This window comes from Psammomys obesus, unplaced genomic scaffold (genome assembly GCF_907164565.1).
Source record: "Psammomys obesus unplaced genomic scaffold, mPsaObe1.curated_primary_1811, whole genome shotgun sequence".
In the NCBI taxonomy this organism is placed as follows: domain Eukaryota; kingdom Metazoa; phylum Chordata; class Mammalia; order Rodentia; family Muridae; genus Psammomys; species Psammomys obesus.
The window spans coordinates 11824337-11838160 of NW_026592548.1; the positions used below are offsets into that span (position 1 = coordinate 11824337).

General features: G+C 41.3%; 1 protein-coding gene and 1 long non-coding RNA gene across 17 annotated transcripts in view; one reads left to right on the plus strand and one right to left on the minus strand.

The window, feature by feature from the left end:
* Window positions 1–398: 398 nt before the first annotated feature.
* LOC129682157 (uncharacterized) lies at window positions 399–13018 on the minus strand. The gene is made up of 4 exons (XR_008720939.1): window positions 12952–13018; window positions 4314–4437; window positions 979–1079; window positions 399–630 (listed from the first exon to the last, which is right to left on the minus strand). It is a non-coding gene; the product is annotated as an uncharacterized LOC129682157 (long non-coding RNA).
* Window positions 13019–13364: 346 nt separating this feature from the next.
* Window positions 13365–13824, plus strand: part of Adgrl2 (adhesion G protein-coupled receptor L2) — a 175329-nt gene continuing 174869 nt past the window's right edge. For 6 of the 16 annotated variants that reach the window (XM_055614394.1, XM_055614395.1, XM_055614397.1 and 3 more), the window contains exon 1: window positions 13521–13719. The gene's annotated coding sequence lies outside the window, so the exon portion shown is untranslated. Of the gene's footprint in view, window positions 13720–13824 lie in introns of all 16 variants that reach the window. The other 10 variants (XM_055614391.1, XM_055614392.1, XM_055614393.1 and 7 more) reach the window with 5 other exon arrangements.

Sequence of the window (13824 nt, forward strand, 5' to 3'; positions counted from 1 at the left end):
TGTCTGGATTCTAAGTAAATACTGTCCTTTGAAAAATAGACTCTTAGTATGGGTGGGGCTATCAATTACTTGTGGTTTTAAGTGAAAACTTAGTTTGTTTGCCTTACAACATTTTGTGTTTAGCTGTTTTTGCCATGATACTTACTCATTTGTTAAGCAATGGCCACTAAACTCTGCAGTTTGTAATAATCCTTTAGAGGCTTGTTTGCTTCTGTTTGTTGGGTGGAAGTGTCTGATTTCTTTCATGTGTCTTCCGTTGGTGAAACATAATTATGGGGTATGACCTGAAGCAAACATAATGACAAATAGCATTTGCTTGTGATAAACACAGAGGGAAACCAAAGTAGTCAAAGAATGAAAACAGTGCAGGAGAAGACATCAGAGGGCTGGGGGTGGGGGCAACAGCCTTCAGGACAGGAGAAAACTGAGGAGAGTGAACTTAAGGCAACTAGTAAGCAGAAAGCCTCACAGCATGAATTGTGAGTACAAATGTGTCAGTATCATGTGAGCCCTTGAACACAGGAAATCACGTTTGCTTCTCTTTAGTACATTTCTTCATGAGATTCACATGCTGGTTCCGAAGATAAAATGGTGTCCACTGATGCTTAAAGCTAAGATGCTCATAGGTTCCTGGAAGAAAAAGGAAATGCATGAAGGAAAGTGGGTTAAAAGTCTTTAAAGACCTTGGGTGCTTGTATGTGTACATGTGTGTGCTTACGTTGACATGTGTAGCTGTGTGTGTTTGTGTGAATGTGTGTGACTAGAGGCCAAAGGTCACTGTCAGTGCTCCATTTCAGGCAGTGGGTCTGTGAATACGGAGCTTGCCAATTTGGCTAGACTGGCTGGCTAGCAAGGCTCTGCAGGGCTCCTGCTCTATGCCTCTGCAGCACTGAGATTGCAAACACATAGTACTGTTATGCCAGTGTTTATATGCCTTCTGAAGGCCCACTTAGGTCCTCAGGCTTGCAATTGTCTTACCTTCTCTCCCTAGCTTCCAAACAGCCCTGTTGCTCAGATTTCCCACTTTGCACACATTGAGGCATGGGTCAAGATGCACTTCTGTTTCTTTTAATGCCGTCCTAAAAGAACAGGAAACAATAGCAGAAACTAGGTAACACATGGCAGGAAATGCTTTGCTAGGTCTGGAGGGGACAATAGGATTCATGGAGAACGCTGTAGGTTGGTGCCTGCACATTTGTTTGCCAAGAGAAACCTCCCCTACTCAAGGTTGCTGTGAGCTTAAGAATATCACATGCTCTCAGTTACCTTTGCCCCAAGCCCCAGAAGCTGGAAATACATAATCTCTTAATTGTTCCCCCAAACTAGGACCTGGCATGTGCTAGGTCAGTGTCCTACCCTTGAGCTATATTCCCAGCCCCCAATCTCATTTTTAAGTTGACAAATGACAGATTAAAACCCAAAAGTCTACCTGATGCTATATTGATGGGGCAAGCAAACTGTATTTGTTGGCCACACACAAACTGTCCAATAGTTTGTAACATCTGAGGATTGCTACACTAATAGCTGATAATATGTAACACAGTCTAAGAAGCTCTTGGGGTGAAGAACAAATTAAATCAAAATAGACAGAGATGAGTCATAGGCAACATAATAGTCATAATAGTTCTTGAAGACCCAAAATTCCCAATCATCAAAGACAAGTACAGGGAGTGTCAGTATGGTTTTCTTGACATGATGGACTATATTTCAGGAGAATTTCATGAAGAAGCTGTAATGCAAAACCAAGAATTGTAACAAAACCAGCATGTCAACTGACAGAACAATGTCTGCTTCTCTGGAAATGTCCATTAATTATTTTTCTATTTAAGATAACAGTAACACAATTTCTAGTGGTCTGGAAAAAAATAGTTAAAAAGCATTTCTGGCTCCCAGAGGTAAAGTTTCTGGCTTTGGCAATTTAGGAAGTAATAGTGAGCTAAGATGGGAGTATGATGCTCTTTAGCATCTTTACAATTTGTCAAAAATGTTCTGTCTTCAAATAAAACCTGAGTAGGGGCTGGAGAGGTAGCTCAGCAGTTAAGAGCACTGACTGCTCCTCCAGACGACCCAAATTCAATTCTTAGCATTTACATGTCAGCTCACAACTATCTGTAACTCCCCGATCTGACACTCTCACAGTGTCAGACAAAACACCAAAGCACATAAAATAAATACAATTATAAATAAATAAACCTGAGTGTTGGGGTTAAAAACAGAAACCATGAAAAGTCCCATTGAGTCCAATATCCGAGGTTCCCCTGTGTCATGACAGTCACGGAGACAGGAAGGGTACGAGGGAGAATGGCTGTTCTTTGTGAAGTGGTAAGGCCACTACCATTTTTGCTGAACTCAGGGTTCAATAAGCACTGTCTTAGTTGTGTGATTTCTCATCTTCTCAACACACACACACACACACACACACACACACACACACACACACAGTCAGAGACAGAGAGACACAGAGATACAGACAGAGGCGGAGAGAGACAGAGAGAAGGACATGCATATGCATATGCATACAAACGATAAATTAATATAGCAGAAACTAGAAACCCCCTTAACAAATTGCCCTTATTTGTAATTATCTTTACTTAAAAAAACCATACACATTCAACTATAACATTTTTATTGAATTAATTTTTGGAAATCACTCAAATTTTGATTGCAATCACCACTACGTGAAAATTTACAAATAGCTTACAAAAATGTTTCAATGAACTGACTAAAACAAGCCATTTAAGTAAATTTATTCCATTTGTTAATAAGTAACAATGGTATGTATGCTTAAATATATTCTTGCAAGATTTCTGGGTTATGTTACTTCTAATATCTGTGTCAGCTAAAGTGCTGTCATGTATGAACCATATAACCTTCACACTGACCTAAACCATATAGTGTAACTCCACATTTATTCCACAAGCAACAACTACAGCTGCTGAAGACTTCTGAGACCAGGTGACGTGTTTCCAAATTACCTCAATGGTTGGTGCACATCATGCTATTCTGAGCGGTAGGTAATCCTACTACTTCCTATGTTATGTAGAGTTTGGAGTCAAGTCTACAAAATGTGAATTGACTGAGGATATAGCTCAGAGGCCAAGAGCTGGCCTAAAGCATAGAAGGGAAGAGCTCTAGGTTCCATCCCAGGATGTGGGCAAAAGGTCAGTGCTGTCAGAGAAGAACTTCCTGAGTGGTGGTTTCTTTCCTACTTTCTCTTTCTTTGCTTCTTCTTAATTTATAAATGTATACTTTAAAAATAAAGACTTCTTTCAGGACTGTTGTCACACCAGGATGTCATAGTCTAACTTTGTTAGGACAATGCCTTTTTACAACTATATGCTGGCGGCTCCCTAGTCTTTCTCGGGCTTTAAGCAGAGCAGATAACAAGTGTGAAGTGGCAAGTGTTACAGGTGGGCTTTCTATAAGTGAGAGACAGGCACTTGCAAGTTTACCAAATGCCACAATAATGCAATGCAATTTATGTGTAAAATTAAGACCTCTCTGACAAGTGGAAAGCCAAAAGAGTGTGTTAAGAGGTTTGTGCTCTGAAACAGAAATGAAAATTAAATTAACTCACCCTAAACGAGGAAAACAGGGAGAAGAGTACCCTACAGAATATAAAGAAAGAAAGAAAACAAATAAAGAACATCCAACAGGATGGAGTTTATCATAGCAGGGACATATATAGCGGGCAAAAGAGAATAAATATGTTTGGCGGAGGAAAGACTTGATTCAAATGCTAACTTTCTTGCATGCTTAAAATTAAAATCGATAAGAAGCTGTAATACATTTTGTAACTTTTCCAAATTTGTGGTAATTGTTTGCATTGTTTGTGAAACACATACACACACACACATCTTTGGAGGAAAAAAAAACAACTAAGTTGAGAAAAATTATGTGAATAATTTATGTGACTAGTCTGTAAAGAAATAGTGGACAGTGAGAGTTTCTGAATGGCATGCCTGTTGAACATACTAGAAACATCCTCCTGTCCTTTTGGCTTTGTGTACTGTTCACACTGTTGGTTGCTGTCTGTTGTTACTGCTCTTGCAGGCATATCTGTTCAGATAACTTATTTTCTGGGGAGGGCACTGTTTGCCACTCTCTAGTAGCACCTACAGCAGCACACTGAGGAAAGCAGTTTTCTATGACGGCCCAGTAATTGCCTTTATTATCCTTACATGTCGAAAATTATGTCAGCCTACAATTTCAGCCAAAATGCAAAATTGAAAATGAATACAGAAAATAATGTGTAAGTTTCTCTGACGTGAGAGCATCATGCGCTGCCAAAAGGCGCACAAATGGCCTCTTACCAGGGGTCTTGCGGTAGCAGTGGGTGATCAAAGACCTCCTCCACGGCAGCCACACCAAGCCACACTTTTGATGTCAAGGACAGGGCATCAGAACCCTACACAGTATTGTCTCGGCAATATTGTCCTAGAACACGGATACATAGATATGGATATATACATACACGTGTTCACATATATATTTTACAGAACTTAAATAATTCATCCAAATAAATTATTTACATGATTCAAAAATTCCTTTGTCAAACAGATTAATGAAACCTTGTTATTCAAAAGATAAATCATTTTATATGAAGTGACAAAGACTTCAAGGGCTAATAAAGTTTTTATGAGAGATAAACTTTTAATGAATTAATACTTTTGTATGCACTTATTTTGTATATACACAAATATATACATATATGCTTATATTGATATTTGTATTAACATTTTCTGACTGATTTTTTTTAAGGAAACAGTGTTCTCATTATTTAAAGCAAAACATTCTTACAGATTTGAGGCTTAGAAGGTGATATATTGCAGTTTACCAAATGAACCTTTAAATCATGCTGCAAATGTTATTTGTGTAAGAGATAAAAGAGCCTGTTTTTTTTTTTTCTGTTTGTAATTTATATGAATCCAGCAATCATCACTCATGAACAGTTTTATTCATGTCATTGTATAGGTTTAAAGTGTATCAGGCCTGCAAGATTTTCTTTTGTACAGGTCTAAATCAAGACAATATTCTGCACTAGAAAATCATGAACTAGTATTTGTACAATAAGACCCCAAGACCTCAAAACCCTGGGAACAATTTTAAGGATTTTTATGAAGTTCAGTGCACATTCTTCAGCTCAATTTTGGCACAGTTTCATTTTGAGACTCCATTGAAACTCAGTTGGTTTATTTTATAATTAAAAACAAGGAAATCATAATAACAAAAAATATATAATGTACGGCAGTCTTGTTTATTATAGAAACACCCATAAAGAAAGAAACATGTTCTAACTTTTCTCATTACCCCAATGGGAATTGCATCTTTAATCACACAGGGCACAACTGCTTTCTAATCTTATTTAAAGGGTTTCAGTACTTACGAAAACCAGATCAGGTTAGTATAAATCTAGAGCAAATTAGAGGTACCAGCCTTCCATCAGTTCTACGTAAGGGTTCTATGTATATCATAAATTTAATGGTATATTAAGACATGCATCTGTTTCAGTTTTGTAGATGCTAATAATCTAACTATAGAGTACTTAAACATTTCTTTCGTTAACTGGAAAGTTTAAGCAAAGATAAACTTGCTTCCGTTTTGAGGGACAATATTTTATAACTGATTTTGAAACACCTATAAATTTACTCAAGTAGTTAAAGGCAGTTTTCTAAATACTTAATTCAGTATCTATTTTTGACATTACACAATGTCAATACATAAGCCTACACCATTCTTACCATCTTGAATCTATACCTCATAATATAGCTTATTGTGCATATGCATATATGCGTATATGTACATAAACTTTAAAATCATTTTACAATAGGGCATTGGAGAGAAAGTACACATTGAATAATGGCATGAAAATGTCAAATTTCATTATCTCAGGTATTTCTCAAATTCTTTATTTGAAAACATGTAGATTTATTTATTGCATACACACATACAGAAAAACACACAAAAGCATCCCAAGAAGTAATATTCCCTTGGGATTCATATTATTTAAAAACAATTCTCAATCTTGGGTTCCTTGTCCATTTATATTTTATAGCAGACATTTGTATTCAACTTCTCTCTGATTTTGTTTTTTAAAAACTGTTTTTTTTCTCATTATATCTACCACCTTTATCTCTGAGACTTGTCACTTCATATACAACAATAACCTAGTAGCATAATGAATTATTGTGTTTCAATTACCATTAGATAACAAACAGGAAATTAGTTTTTCTTGCAGTACAATCTATATCGTCTGAACAATTTAAAATACATGGTTTGCATTTGGGCCATTAATTCAAGTAGTAAGGACACAGTAGTAATTAAGTTGGCGCCATAATTACATCTCCATAGTGAAGACGAAGGACTCTTGGCACACTGATAATCTGTTTTAGATCTCTTGCAATCTATGATGTTGGTAGGAAGGACAATTGAATTAGAGGCTAGATAATTCAGAGAAACACACAAAAGCATCCGTAGAATACTTCTCCAGGCAAGAGTGCAGCAGGGCCTTTTTCATGTGCGGTGGCTGCATGGGTTATAATAGTGCTTTACTTTTAACCTAAAGCAAAAAAAAAAAAAAAAAAAAAAAAAAAAAAAAAAAGATATTTTTAAAAATCAAAATACTTAAAATATTCACAAAATAAAATCCCATCATTACTGCACAATTTCAGAGATGCAAGTAATATTCATTATGTTTCTAAATTTCAGTATTAGTTTTAGAGAAAAATTTATTCTTTCCTAATATAGTTTCATGTATCACAAAAGCATGTGCTGACAATGTCATTGTGTAGTCTAAGGCTTAGGTGATGAACTGCAAAGAGTTGCAATGGGCTGAAAACTCAATGGAATGATTTAAATTATTGTGGAAAGATGGGAACATTTTAATATCTTATCAAGAAACTATATGATAGCATCAAGAATCAACACAGGACTTGACTTTGCAAATAACTATTGAGGCTCTCACGTGCTCAAATTTTTTCTTACCAAAATAAAAAAAGATAAGTATCTTGAAAAACAAAAGCGCTGCTTTTGTAGCTCTGTTCGGAGAGTTCTTGCCTAGCGCTCAGGAGTCTTCGGGCTCAGCACCCAGCACTGCATAAAAGGGGCATGGTGGTTCACACAAGTACAGGGGCTGAGGCAGAAGGGTCGCAAGTTTGAGGCAGCCATTAGCTACACATTCAGTCGGAGGTTACCTGGGCTACCTGAAATCCTGTCTCAAAATATAATAGAGTTGAAAAATAACAGTTATATTAATAAGAAAATAAAACATGGAAAATTTAGTATTAGTAAAATCAATCATAACATCAAACAAAGCCAGAGTAAAAGAGCATCATGTTTCACAATTTAAACCATTTTAAAAAGCGAAATAAATCTTACTTACTTTAAAAAAAGTAAAACTCTTAGTACAACTATTTCATGTTGTAGAGCTGTAAGAGCTTAGTTTGATTCTGAAAACATCAGAAAAACTACAGAATGATATCTTTGACCTTCTAGAATTCACAGGGGGCATCTGTGAGTTTGCATTCTGACTCTTAGAGCCTTTAGCAAGTTCAGTCATACTGCAGTGGGCAGCAATACGAATAGACAAAGTTACATTCCAGGAGCCATGGCAAATCCCATAGCGAGGGTTCTGAGGGCTGCTGTTCAGCATGGAGCTGCCGCCACAGCTCAACATCTCTTTGCTTTTGTTCTGCACCCAAGTGATGTGTGTATGACAATTTAGCAGGAATGACACATGCAGAGACTTGCATCTTGGTTTAACTTCAAGAATTTTAAAGAAACCTAAAGAAATCTCTTCTTCATGGTTGACAGTCGTAAAGTGTATACACATTAAAAAGAATGGGAGACTGTTCATTTCAAAACCTACACATTAACAAGAGGATGTGCTTGAGGATGTGTGTCATGAACACGATGATGACTGCGGGTTCGGACGGAGGGTTTTGTTAAACCAGTGCGGTTACCCTTGGTTTGACAGAAGCATTGATAGAAGAAGATCTATAAGGCCCAATTAGAGAAAAGCCTCACAGTGCAGAGATTAACAAGATTATGGGAACAATCTATGGAAAAGAAAGACTGACTTATGAGAAACCCAGTAGAACAATGATTATAAGGGATATAATTTTTAATTTGCTTGCTTTCAAGTTTCATAATTGTAACGGTATAAAACTTTATTATCCTTTACAGATAGCTATGCACATTTAAACACTTGACACATATAGGAAAACTCTTACAGCCACTTATAAGGGTGGATTTTTTTTAAGTATTAATTATAAAATGATGGTCTTAAAATGCATATGATTGTATCTTCTAAATACTATCATTAAGCATAGCATACCATAATCATATTTATATTATGCTTTTCACTACTCTGAATTTTGAAACTGTCTTGAATTCTTTTAGGTAAGGTTTGGCCTTCTTGGGCAAAATTTACTGAGCCCAGAGAGCTGAGAGAATAATTAAAAACTTACTGGCTTTGCCAAATGCTTTCATATGTTTCTGGTCTCATGGAAAATGAGTTTTGATTTCATTTTAGCTCCATGCATAGCAAGGCAAAAAAAAAAAAAAAAAAAAAAAGCCAGTAACTTTCAACCAGTTCTAGTTAAATTCATGACTCTCACTGCATTGAGTTCCTCTAGAGTGGGGGCTATCTAGAGCAGGGAGCCTAGCTTCACCCCCAAGCACCAAATAGTAATGATCAAGAAGAGGACCAAGTCCAATTTAGGCTATAACCTAATTATTTTTTTTTCCTACTTTTACTAGAAAGTGGAGTAGTCTTACAAATTTTTTGTTTGTTCTTTTTAAAACTTTTAAAGTATTTTATTATTATTATTATTTTGTTTTGTTTTGTTTTGTTTTTGAGACAAGGTCACACTCGGGATCACTCACTGGTTGTCCAGGGAATCACTGAGTAGTTTATACTGGCCTTGAACTCATAGGAATCTGCCTACTTCTGCCTCCCAAGTGCTAGGATTAAAGGTGTCACTACTATGCCTGGTTTCTTCTGTACTTTTTTTCAACTTCTCAGGTAAACATGTATTCTTGATCACAGACCCAGCTTTCTCTCTGAGATGGTTCTCTTCAGTGGGGCAGTTCTGAGTCTTCATGCAGTTTGACGCTGTCAAGTTCCAGGGTCTTGTTGCAGTCCCCTTTAGATTTGGTTAATTTATACTCAAGTTTGCTCCAGCAGGTCAATGAAGAAGCTAGCAGCTGGGTTTACCGGCTTATACCAATCATCATATTTTGCCACTTTGTCCATCTTCATTTTTCTTCAAATCCACTAGCTTGTTACCTAAACTGTTACAATTCAGACTTGTATTTTGACAAGTACCTGATTGCTTCCTTGTAAACAAAGAAACATGGATGGCAAATAGCTTTGAAAATTAACGTGATTTTGGTATCAGAAATACATGAGTCTATTGAATAAAATGATCTCTAGTTTCTTGAAGTTGTTTAAATTAAAAACATGCATCTCTACAGTTGGGAAAACATGTATGGTAAGATGCTTGAAGCCCATCAATCTCTCCAACCACATGAGCTAATGAATCCCTTCTGTTTGCTTTGAATGAAGTCACCATGAGTGGTTAGATGTTGATTTAACATAAAACAAATGGAAATGGGTGTCTCCTTTGTAGAATCTATTAAAAAACAATTAGCAATTATAATGAAGAAGTCAATGATTTGACATTACTTAAATAATAATATAAATTGAGTAGTTGCATCTATTGGATTTTAGTAACAAATAACACACCCCAATTCCCTTGACATTCCTTACATCTGTAGATGCTGTTTAGCAACTCACTCTTTTTTTTTAAACTACCATGACACCTGTATTGCTAGAGCTTGTGTTCTGAATTGTCATGAAGCGTCAGGTAAACTATGTTTTCTGGATGTGAACAGGCTCTGTGGAATGTATCACATAACTGTTCCTTTTCAATGTCAGGCTGTGGCTAACAGCTTAATCTTGAATATTTCAAGACTGAAATATTGAATTGATTGCTCTGCCAATTCTTCCTTGTACATACACAGAAAGTTCAACTATTATGTTATATAATCAAGAGAGAAACAATAAAGATTCCTTAATATTTAAGACATATTGGGGAAGAGACATTGCTAAGGATGTGTGTGTGTGTGTGTGTGTGTGTGTGTGTGTGTGTGTGTGATGTTGTCTCCTTAGAAACATAGTGGAGAGTGACTCACTTTATGTCCTGGGCTTCAAAGAGTATCAGACCTATGAAATGTAGACAGTGGTTTCTTTGAGAAATTCTTTCTGAGAGAATTAAATAAATGAGCCAACATATGGCCAGCTTAATTCAGGCAAAAATGTCTATTGATTACTTACTAAGCTCACTAAATAAAAACTTCAGGCTAAGTTTTGCTTCCCCAAAGAAAACAGGATTAGACGGGTCTGTGCACTCACTGGGGCTTCCTGTGAATCAGGCCAGATGAATGAAAACCTTCAAAGCCGAACAAAGGAAAGGGCTACATTTTTCTGGCAAATGCAAATTATTAGTAGTTTGACATACTGTGTTTCACACTCACAAATAAAACATTTTTTTTTTAAAAAAAAAAGAATGTGATATTAATGATCTTTGAAGTCTGAGAGGCATTGGTCTGCTTTTCTTTTCAGCTGCTTTAAGTAGGCAGACTTAATTCTCCTAGGTGGACCAGCTCTTCGTATAGTTTTTGACTATTGGGAAAACTTCAGCGCCCTGTAATATTTTGCAAGAGCTCTGCAAAGGTGTGTATTTTCCAGACTACTTTAACTCTGCACAGATGGCAATTTGAACTGATTTATCTAAGGAATTCCAAGTGGAAAGTGTCTGTACTTTAAAGGGCAAGTGCTCCAGGTAGCTCGTTTTATCAGCACCCTAACAACAGTAGAAGAAACGGGATCATAGGAAAGTCTCTTTCTAATCTGAGCTATATGCACATTTATCTTCAGGTTTTGTACAATCAAGAACGCATTTGACCAGTATTTTAATGACTTTAGTGCTGCAAATATTTGGCTCTGTGACAAAATGCAAATGCTAATTGATATTCAGAATCTTCAAGTCTTCAGTGCAATCTCCTGTTGACATTTTAATAACATTGTTTGGAATGATTTCCGAAGTGTGGTGACTGCAATATACCCGCTGTAACAAAAAGTACATATTGTTTCTGAAAGCAAACAAGCTCAAATTTCACCCAGTTTTCTAGAGGTTTCAAACTTGGGAGAATCAGCCTTTCGAAGGCAAATGGCTGCATTCATTAGCTCACACAGTAGTTTATGAATACATTGGAAAACCTACTGCTTTCTGCTCAGAAATCTTCTAATTAAAAAAAAAACAGATTTGATTTGATTTTAGTTTAGTTTTTAGCTTCCAGGCAATGACGTTTACTCAGTTTTTAAACGTTTAATCTTTATTTATTTATTTATTTTCTCCTAGCATGACATTGTTGTGGCTTGTTTCTGTCCTTTGCTGACACTGTCAGCAGAGAGGACAAGAGCATATTCAATATAAGGAAACGGGGGAACCAGACCTAGGAGGACTATGAATGTTCTAGCGAGCAAAACCTTGCAGTCTCTTTTCCTTCCGTTGCATATCCTGGTGAGTTTAATCAAAAACAAACAGAAAGCTCTTGTGAAATATAGTCAATAAAGTCAAAGTTTAGCTAGCTCTATGTAACTACAAAGAAAAGTCATCGCAATTAAAAAAAAATGTAACTTTCGTTAACGAGCGCGCCGGAAATCTCAGGTATCAAAGACGCATTAGCCCTGGAGCGTCCCCTGCGCGCCGCAGCCGGACGGAGGCAGCCGCGGCGAACAGACCTCCTTTCTCCAGCGAGCAGTCACACAAAAGGAGGGCTGCGGAAACTAAAAGTTTCGGGGCCTCCGGCTCGGGGCGCGCGGAGCTGAGAAAACCTGGAGACGGGGTGGGTAAAACACGCGTCCAGAGCGCCGGGGCGCAGTACTGGCTAGGAGTGAGCTCCTGGGCCGGGAGGGGAAAAGGGAAACTGGGAGCGGGGTCCCGAGCTGCAGGCCCCAGCGGCCCTAGCCGCCGGAATGCCGAGCTCTCCCGGATCCCCTGCACCGGGATCCCGAAATAAAAGCGACGTTTGGAAAGTGCGTGTGTGCGCGCGGGCTGCCGAGCGTGCAGCGGGCGCGCCGTGAGTGGAGTTTCGGGGGGCGGAGTGCCGAGGGTGAAGGCTGGATAGCGAACCCCGCGACCTGGCTGGGGGTGTGTGGGAAGGGGACGCTTGCCGACAGGCAGGGGGAGGAAGTGGGGGGCCGAGCCTGCGCGGGCGCCTCTAGGGCGCGTTCCGCGGCCGTGCGCGCGCGTCCCCCGCCGCCACCGCCACCAGCGCCTCCCGGAAAGCCCCGCGGCCGCCCCACCGGGCCGAGTCCCGGCCGGCCAGTCTTGGGGCGGCTGCTCGGCCGTCGCCACCACCACTCGAAAGGCTAGATCGCCTGTAAGTGTCCCCTTCGCTCCTCCTCCTCCTCCTCCTGCCCAGCGCTCGGGCGCCCCGTCGCCGCAGCTGCTCCAATGGAGTGGAAAATGGCCATTGGGCGCAATGAGTCTAGATTATCTGCTCCGCGTTTTGTACTCAGCTGCTTGTCTTCTTTGGAGTTTGCACAAGCCCTTCGGCTGGCAAACACGGGAGGGAGAAACGGATGCTGCGCCGCGGTGCGCGCTCATATGTTTATATGATTAGCAGTCTCGGGGTGGGGGGGGGCTGGGGGTGGGGACTGACGAGGAGGAGGAGAAGGAGGAGAAGGAGGCAGGAGGTGACTCCAGTTCAGCCCTCGCTGAGTCCGTGTCAGGACTTCGGGCTCCCCCGCCTCTCGCTCCCTGCTCTCCTCGCTCTCTTCCAGCTCTCACTCTCTCTACCCACTCGCACACACTCACACACGCACACACTCAGACACACGCACACGCACGCAGAGGTGCCCGAGCGCCATCGGGAGCTTACCGGAGGATTCTTGGCAATTGTTGAGGGGACCAGCCTCCCTCCGCGGTTGTGCATCGGCCCAGCTCTGCCCTGCTCCTCCCGTCGCTTTCCCCGCACCCGAGTTCCTCGCCTCCTGCATCCGCGGAAGCCCCCTACCCAGGCCGGGAGACCCGACACGTGAAGAAGGGCCGGCGGCAGAGTCGTGCCCCAGGCCGCAGGGGCGGCGCGTGCGCCGGAGGCAGGTCCTGCCGGCGCTGCTCCAGCGCTCGGGTCTTCGGACAGACTGACGGACTTGGCCTCGCTCCCCGGCGGCCGTTCTCCCGCCACTGCTAGGGGACTCCCGGGTCTGCGCACCTCCGCCAGCCTCGCTCTCTCATCTCCGCATCTTTTGGTTTTGAATTTCGATTTTTGGCTCCGAAGGGAGCGTGCATCGGTGGGCGCGCGCGAGTGGGGTCAAAGCTCCCCCCTCCCTCCCCCCCCGGTGTCGCGGAGCAGCGTGTGGGAAACTGCGGGAAGATGTTGACTTAACCTCCCGGCAGCCGCCCGGGCCGCTGGGCTGCTTGGCTGGACTCGGCGGCTGACCGCGGTGGAGACTCGAGCCGGAGGACACGCCGAAGAGCCGCGCAGCGCCGTGTCCGGCCCGCCAGCCGCGGCCGCCGCCTCCCCGCGCGCGCTCGGCCACCCGGAGCACCCCGCGCCGCCCTCCTCGGCCCCTCTCTCTCGCCGGTGTCCCCCGCGCGGCTCCCCGCGCCAGTTCGGCCCTCCCCCGGGGCGCGCTCGCACACCGAGGTAAGCGCCAACAATGTGCCTCTATGCCTGGCTTCGGCGACCTGTTTGCTGGGCGCCTCCTGATGGGGCTGACGGCGTGGAGGTGGCCGTGTCGCGGGGACAGAC